The sequence below is a fragment of the Idiotropiscis lumnitzeri genome, chromosome 2, assembly GCF_059441095.1.
Source record: "Idiotropiscis lumnitzeri isolate Australia: NSW breed Sydney's pygmy pipehorse chromosome 2, RoL_Ilum_1.0, whole genome shotgun sequence".
Taxonomy (NCBI): domain Eukaryota; kingdom Metazoa; phylum Chordata; class Actinopteri; order Syngnathiformes; family Syngnathidae; genus Idiotropiscis; species Idiotropiscis lumnitzeri.
In genome coordinates, this window is record NC_142392.1 from 19242972 (window position 1) to 19249977 (window position 7006).

Sequence of the window (7006 nt, forward strand, 5' to 3'; positions counted from 1 at the left end):
TATTTTATTCAAAATCAAAATTTACATCTTACCACAAAGAGTCAGTTCCTTCAGTTTTTGTTTTCTTTTTTTAAGCTTCAAGGATCGCTGCTTTTCTCACCAGCACAATTGTGACTCTCTGCATTCTGTTTAGTGGAGAATTTTTTAGCACAAACGCTGCAACTGAATGGCTTTTCTCCATTGTGTGTTCTTGTGTGGCGTCGTAATTGCAAGTTATGATAGAAACTCTTTCCACAAACTGAGCAGGAAAAAGGTTTTTCTCCACTGTGTGTTCTTGTGTGGATTGTCAAATGCGACTTTTGAGAGAAACGCTTGCCACAAACTGAGCAGGAAAAAGGTTTTTCACCACTGTGTGCTGTTGTGTGTTTTGTGAAACTTGCCTTATGAAAGAAACTCTTGCCACAAACTGAGCAGGAAAAAGGTTTTTCACCACTGTGTGTTCTTGTGTGGATTTGTAAATTTGACTTTGTTGAGAAGTATCTTCCACAAACTGAGCAGGAAAAGGGTTTTTCTCCAGTGTGTGTTCTTGTGTGGCGTCGTAATTGCGAGTTATGATAGAAACTCTTTCCACAAACTGAGCAGGAAAAAGGTTTTTCTCCACTGTGTGTTCTTGTGTGGATTGTTAAATTTGACTTTTGAGAGAAACTCTTTCCACAAACTGAGCAGGAAAAAGGTTTTTCTCCACTGTGTGTTCTTGTGTGGATTGTTAAATTTGACTTTTGAGAGAAACTCTTGCCACAAACTGAGCAGGAAAAAGGTTTTTCTCCACTGTGTGTTCTTGTGTGTTCTGTTAAACTCTGCTTATGAGAGAAGCATTTTCCACAAATTGAGCAGGAAAAAGGTTTTTCTCCACTGTGTGTTCTTGTGTGTTCTGTTAAACTCTGCTTATGAGAGAAGCATTTTCCACAAATTGAGCAGGAAAAAGGTTTTTCTCCACTGTGTGTTCTTGTGTGGTTGGTTAAATGCGACTTTTGAGAGAAACGCTTGCCACAAACTGAGCATGAAAAAGGCTCCTCTCCACTGTGTGTTCTTGTGTGAATTGTGAACGTTGACTTATGCAGGAAGCTTTTGCCACAAACCGAGCAAGAAAATGTTTTTTCTCCACTGTGTGTTTTTGTGTGCGGTTTTAAAGACAACTTTGAAGTTAATGAGTCAGTGTGACATGCCCTTTCACCTTTGGCTTGCCCATCATCATCATCATCAGGAGAGCGTGATAATGTGTCCTCATTATGTACTTGTGATGGCCCCCAGTGGTCTTCGTCATCTTCTGTTGTCACGTGATGACTTGAGCTGCTGCTTGGAGGCTCCGCCCCTCTGTTGTTCTCACTCTCATCCTTGTTTGCATCTTCAGTCTTTATAGGGACAAGGTTCACTGGTGACTTGTTAATCTCCTCCTCCTCCTTTTTGATGTGAGTCAAGTCTGGCTCCTCTTTCACAGAACGGAGATCGTTTTCACAGACGTCTGCAGGACACAAAAAGACAAATTTGGTTTGGTCAAGTCAAAGCTCATGCGGCGACTTTGTCTTATATTGTTTCTACCGTGCTACCTTGACTTGTGCCTGCCGCATACGGAGCAATGTGTGCAACCCCAACTTGGACCGGACCATGGGGGCATTTCACAAAATTACGTCCAACCATGTAAACCTCCCTTTAGCAGCACAACAACAGTGATAAACGAGCAATTAAAAAGGAAGCACGTTGCGGCTAATGCCGATTACATTCCTGACATAGTCACAGACGTTTCTGGAAGCTAAGCGAAGTTAGCACACACAAGCTATTGTGTGCGTCTGATGGAACACCTGTTGTGGGACCCGAACATATTGATGGGGGCCACTGGGGGCCATCGCAACATCATGTCATTGATAAAATAGGAATCCTTCAAGCGAAATATGTTTACAAGTATTTCTTTTTGCATTTAGAGATAGTTTCATCGTGGTTATCGTATTTTCGCGACCATCAGGCGCACTTTAAAGTCTTAAATCTTCCCCAAAACAAATGATGCGCCTTGGAATGCGACTCGCCTATTATATGGACTATGGATCCCCTGCTTGAAAATGGCAGTCTGTTCGGCACGAAAGCGGAAGAACAGGACACACCCCGCTGTGATATGATTGGCTGCTGGCCGTGTGGGGCACTGTCATCAACTCACCGACAGATGTCACCATTTGCGATGCAAATCATTGTCATATTCTTCTAAACATCGGAAAAACTTAAGATTTAAACCGTATGCAAATGAACAAACATTTTAGTTCCCAAACATAAACTTGACAGATGAATTAAACTTAACTTTTGTTTCTGGTTTTGTTGTTGCCACCATGTTGTCGGTTGGACAGTATTCCAAATGTCATGCCATGTCATTATCCACACCGCTTATCCTGTACTGGGTCGCGGGAGGGTGCTGGAGCTGACGTGATAAAGTGTTTCTTAATGTCAACATATTTGCACCTTTGCCTTTTTACAGGCTTTTTCGCCAGTGCTATGGTGCCTTGATTGTCCTCAAAAACAATTAGTCGCTCTTTATTTTTTGCATGAGATATTTTTTTATCTCCCAAGGGGATATTTCACGTGGATTGAGCTCTTAAGTAACTAAAAAAGTAAAAGAAAAAAATAATTAAGGTTCTTTAAGAATATGAATATGCAAGAAATAAATCTCTCAGCTCAACATTTCACATTGTCGTTTGTCAAATGTTGATAAATTGTATTTTTCATTCGGGATTTGTCTGTTGTTTTTCATTTATTTGCACGTCACTATTTAAGTATTTTTTTCTTTTACTATTCTTTACCTCTATCAGTATTTAATTCGATTTTCATGGAATTATTTAAGCTTGCTTATGTAATACTACAATATTTATTCAATTTATTTAATACATAAAAATTGTTTAAATATTTTTTAATTATTTTTATTTAAATCTTGAATATTTGTCAACATATTTGTTCATTTAAATATGAGTGCAATTATTTTATTTATTTATTGCAATAATTAATACTTAAAATTTCATTCATTATTTTTTATCTTTCAAAATTCGTTCAATATTTATTAAATGTTTCTATATTTATTATGAATTTAATTAACTCAGTATGTGGTTGTGAATTTTAAATTGAAATATGTCGCTGTTTTATTATGTAAATGTTAGAGTGTTAAAAAATATTTCGGTATTTATTTAGGTACTTAAATATTTAATTATTCGTTTCAGTATTCATTAAATTACGGTGATTCACTTTTGCAATTCAGACGCGCAGCAACGAACTGCGTAATGCGGATCCTCTCCTCCGTGGTGACGAAAAAAAAGAAGCGGGAAGATTAACGAAAGCAGGAACGGACCGTGCATCAGCAGAGCGATAAATACACTGTGTTCAGGAGGCGCACACGATATTTGTGCCTTTCTTCATTTTTACTTTGTTTATTAATGTACATTGTTTGCATTGGCCTCAAGGACTCATTCGGCGTGTATGTATTTGTAGTTTTCACTGTGTCACGTGATTTCCTAAAGGAAGAGAAATAAAAAAAGAAAATCTGGACATCAGTCTGAATCGTGGCCTTTTCGCTGGACCGGTGTAGCTACACTCTTGACATTCCAAAATCTTTGAGAGAAACTTAGACTACTTGCATTTATCTTTCTTGTTCTATTTAAAGTTCAACTTCTCGTTCAGTTTTTCACCTTTTCACAGCGTAATGAAGGCCAGTTGAGCAAGTGGAACAAGTGATATTATTGATGATGGTGGAAGGCACCGATTTCATAAGCACCGTTTCTTATACCGTTTATTATATTTTATTCAAAATCACATCTTACCACAAAGAGTCGGTTCCTTCAGTTTTTTTGTCCTTTTTTTAAGCTTCAGATCGCTGCAATTCTCACCAGCACAATCGTGTTTCTCAGCACTCTGTTTAGTGGCAAATTTCTTAGCACAAACGCTGCAACTGAATGTCTTGTCTCCACTGTGCGTTCTTGTGTGGATTCGTAAATTTGACTTTACAGAGAAAGATTTACCGCAAACCGAGCAGGAAAAAAGGTTTTTCTCCACTGTGTGTTCTTGCGTGCCTTGTTAAATGAGAATTTTGGGAGAAGCTTTTACCACAAACTGAACAGGAAAAAGGTTTTTCTCCATTGTGTGTTCTTGTGTGGCTTGTTAACGTTGAGTTTTGAGAGAACTCTTTCCACAAACTGAGCAAGAAAAAGGGTTTTCTCCAGTGTGTTTTCTTGTGTGGATTCGTAAATGTGACTTTCCAGAGAAGCTTTTACCACAAACTGAGCAGGAAAAAGGTTTTTCTCCAGTGTGCTTTCTTGTGTGGCTTGTCAAACATGACATATCAGAGAAGCTTTTGCCACAAACTGAGCATGAAAAAGGTTTTTCAACACAGTGTGTTTTTGTGTGAATTTGTAAATTAGCCTTTCTAGAGAAGTATCTTCCACAAACCAAGCAGGAAAAAGGTTTTTCTCCACTGTGTGTTCTTGTGTGGTTTGTTAAATGCGACTTTTGAGAGAAACTCTTGCCACAAACTGAGCAAGAAAAAGGTTTTTCTCCAGTGTGTGTTCTTGTGTGCGTTTTTAAACTTGACTTTTGAGAGAAACTCTTGCCACAAACTGAGCAGGAAAATGTTTTTTCTCCACTGTGTGTTTTTTTGTGCAGTTTTAAAGACAACTTTGAAGATAATGAGTCAGTGTGACATGCCCTCTCACCTTTAGTTTGCTCATTATCATCATCATCGTCACGAGCGCCTGATAATGTGTCCTCATTTTGTGCTTGTGATGGCCCCCAGTGGTCTTCATCACCTTCTGTTGTCACGTGATGACTTGAGCTGCTGCTTGGAGGCTCCGCCCCTCTGTTGTTCTCACTCTCATCCTTGTTTTCATCTTCAGTCTTTATAGGGACAACGTTCACTGGTGACTTGTTGATCTCCTCCTCCTCCTCCTCCTTTTTGATGTGAGTCAAGTCTGGCTCCTCTTTCACAGAACAGAGATCATTTTGTCTGACGTCTGCAGGACACAAAAAGACAAATTTGGTTTGGTCAAGTCAAAGCTCAGGCGGTGACTTTGTCTTATATTGTTTCTACCGTGTTACCTTGACTTGTGCCTGCCGCATACAGAGCAATGTGTGCGACCCCGATTTGGACCGGACCATGGGGGCATTTCACAAAATTACGTCCTACGATGTAAACCTCCCTTTAGCAGCACAACAGTGATAAACGAGCATTTAAAAAGGAAGCACGTTGCGGCTGATGCCCGATTTAATTCCTGAATTAGTCACAGACGTTTCTGGAAACGAGCTGAAGTTAGCACACACAGGCTATTGTGTGCGTCTGATGGAACACCTGTTGTGGGACCCTAACTTATTAATGGGGGCCATCGCAACATAATGTCATTGATAAAATAGGAATCGTTCAAGTGAAATATGTTTACAAGTATTTCTTTTTGCATTTAGAGAAAGCTTCATCGTGGGTATTTTTGCTTCCATTATAATCTGGATCCCTAAAAGAATTAAAGGGGCCCTGGCATCAGAGTCGCTATTTATTGCATGATTTACGTTTGTTTTTTGTTTTTTTGCCCAAAATGACATTTAGCCTGCGAGTACGTTCCGACATTACCCTTTTTATTTTTTATAAAATTTCTGTTTTTAAATAAAATTTAAAACAACATTATGTTTGAAGAGTCAAAATCCCTACACATAAGCATTAAGCAACAACACTTTCACTCTGACTTTCATGTTGACATATTTGAATAATGACTGTATATTTTAAAGTTATCCAATATGTATTCAAATTCGACTAAGATACACCATAATATTTTAAGAGTTCACTGAATTATTTTGGAACTGCAATGATGCTTAACAGCCATAGGGTGTCAGTAATGAGTAACAAAGTAACACAACATTGTCATTTGCATAAATTACCAGGAACTATGAGTTGCGGGGGAGATGCAAACCACCTGGGCCACAGGAACTTTATGACCAGGAACTAAATGTTCCTGGCCTTGTTGGTAGAAAAGGGGGTTGTGGCGTACTCCCTTTTTAAGCCCATAGTAAGCCAAAGATGGAGATGCATTCCTTGCAGCATGCGCTTGTTCACTGATGAGATCCGTGCAACCCTGGATGGATGCATTAAATGTATTTTAAATGTTTGGATGGTTGTGAAACTACGCACATGTGCACAAAACAGTGCAGATCCACCGGAGGTTCATTGACTCTCACCCGACGAAGCCAGTACAAAGTTAATAAATAAATAAGACCATTACGTGCTTGATTTTTTTTTTAAACTTAATATTTTGTGTTTTATCCACTAAAATTGATCAACCGCCATTGATGTTTTCGCCGCAGTGTGCATATTATTGAGAGTCAGGCAGAATTACTTCCGGAAGGAATTGCTTGAACAAGATATAAATACCAGAAAATGTAAAATGATGCATATTTTTAACGATAGAAAGTCGTTCTTTACAAAGCAAATGAGAGTAAGACGTGTACAAACCTGCTTTGAGTGGCACAACACGAGGCTGGTTGCAAACTTCGTCCAGCAGTTGAAGATGTTGCTCGTTCTCTTCTTTTATTCCACAAAGTTCCTCTTTGTACTTGGGTGTCGTTCTTTCACACATATTCAAATGATAATTCCCCAAAATCCGAACTTGATCGCTGCTTGGCGATGAGTCATGTGCCTCTTTTTGTTAGCGGCTAGCTAGCTAACAAGCTAAGCTAACTACGCCGAAAAGCATCAACGCGCGAAGATGAGGTTTTCGGGACATAAAGACTTAATGAATTATGTCGTAGTCCTTTAGAGTAGCACTGGACATCCTTTGAGAAAATTACAGTCAGTTCCACACTAAATCAGAAGAATTTAGCGGTGGGTGTTTTTGTTCCGGTGTGGACGGGTCGGTGGATGTGGTCGAGGTCCTTCGGAAGCTGCGCGCTTGCTTATGACGTCATGCTTTAAGCGCGTATTTTCCAAATATATTTCTTTGCCTCAGTGGTTTTTTTTACACCTGGCTGTTCTCTTTTAATATATATTCTATGTAATATT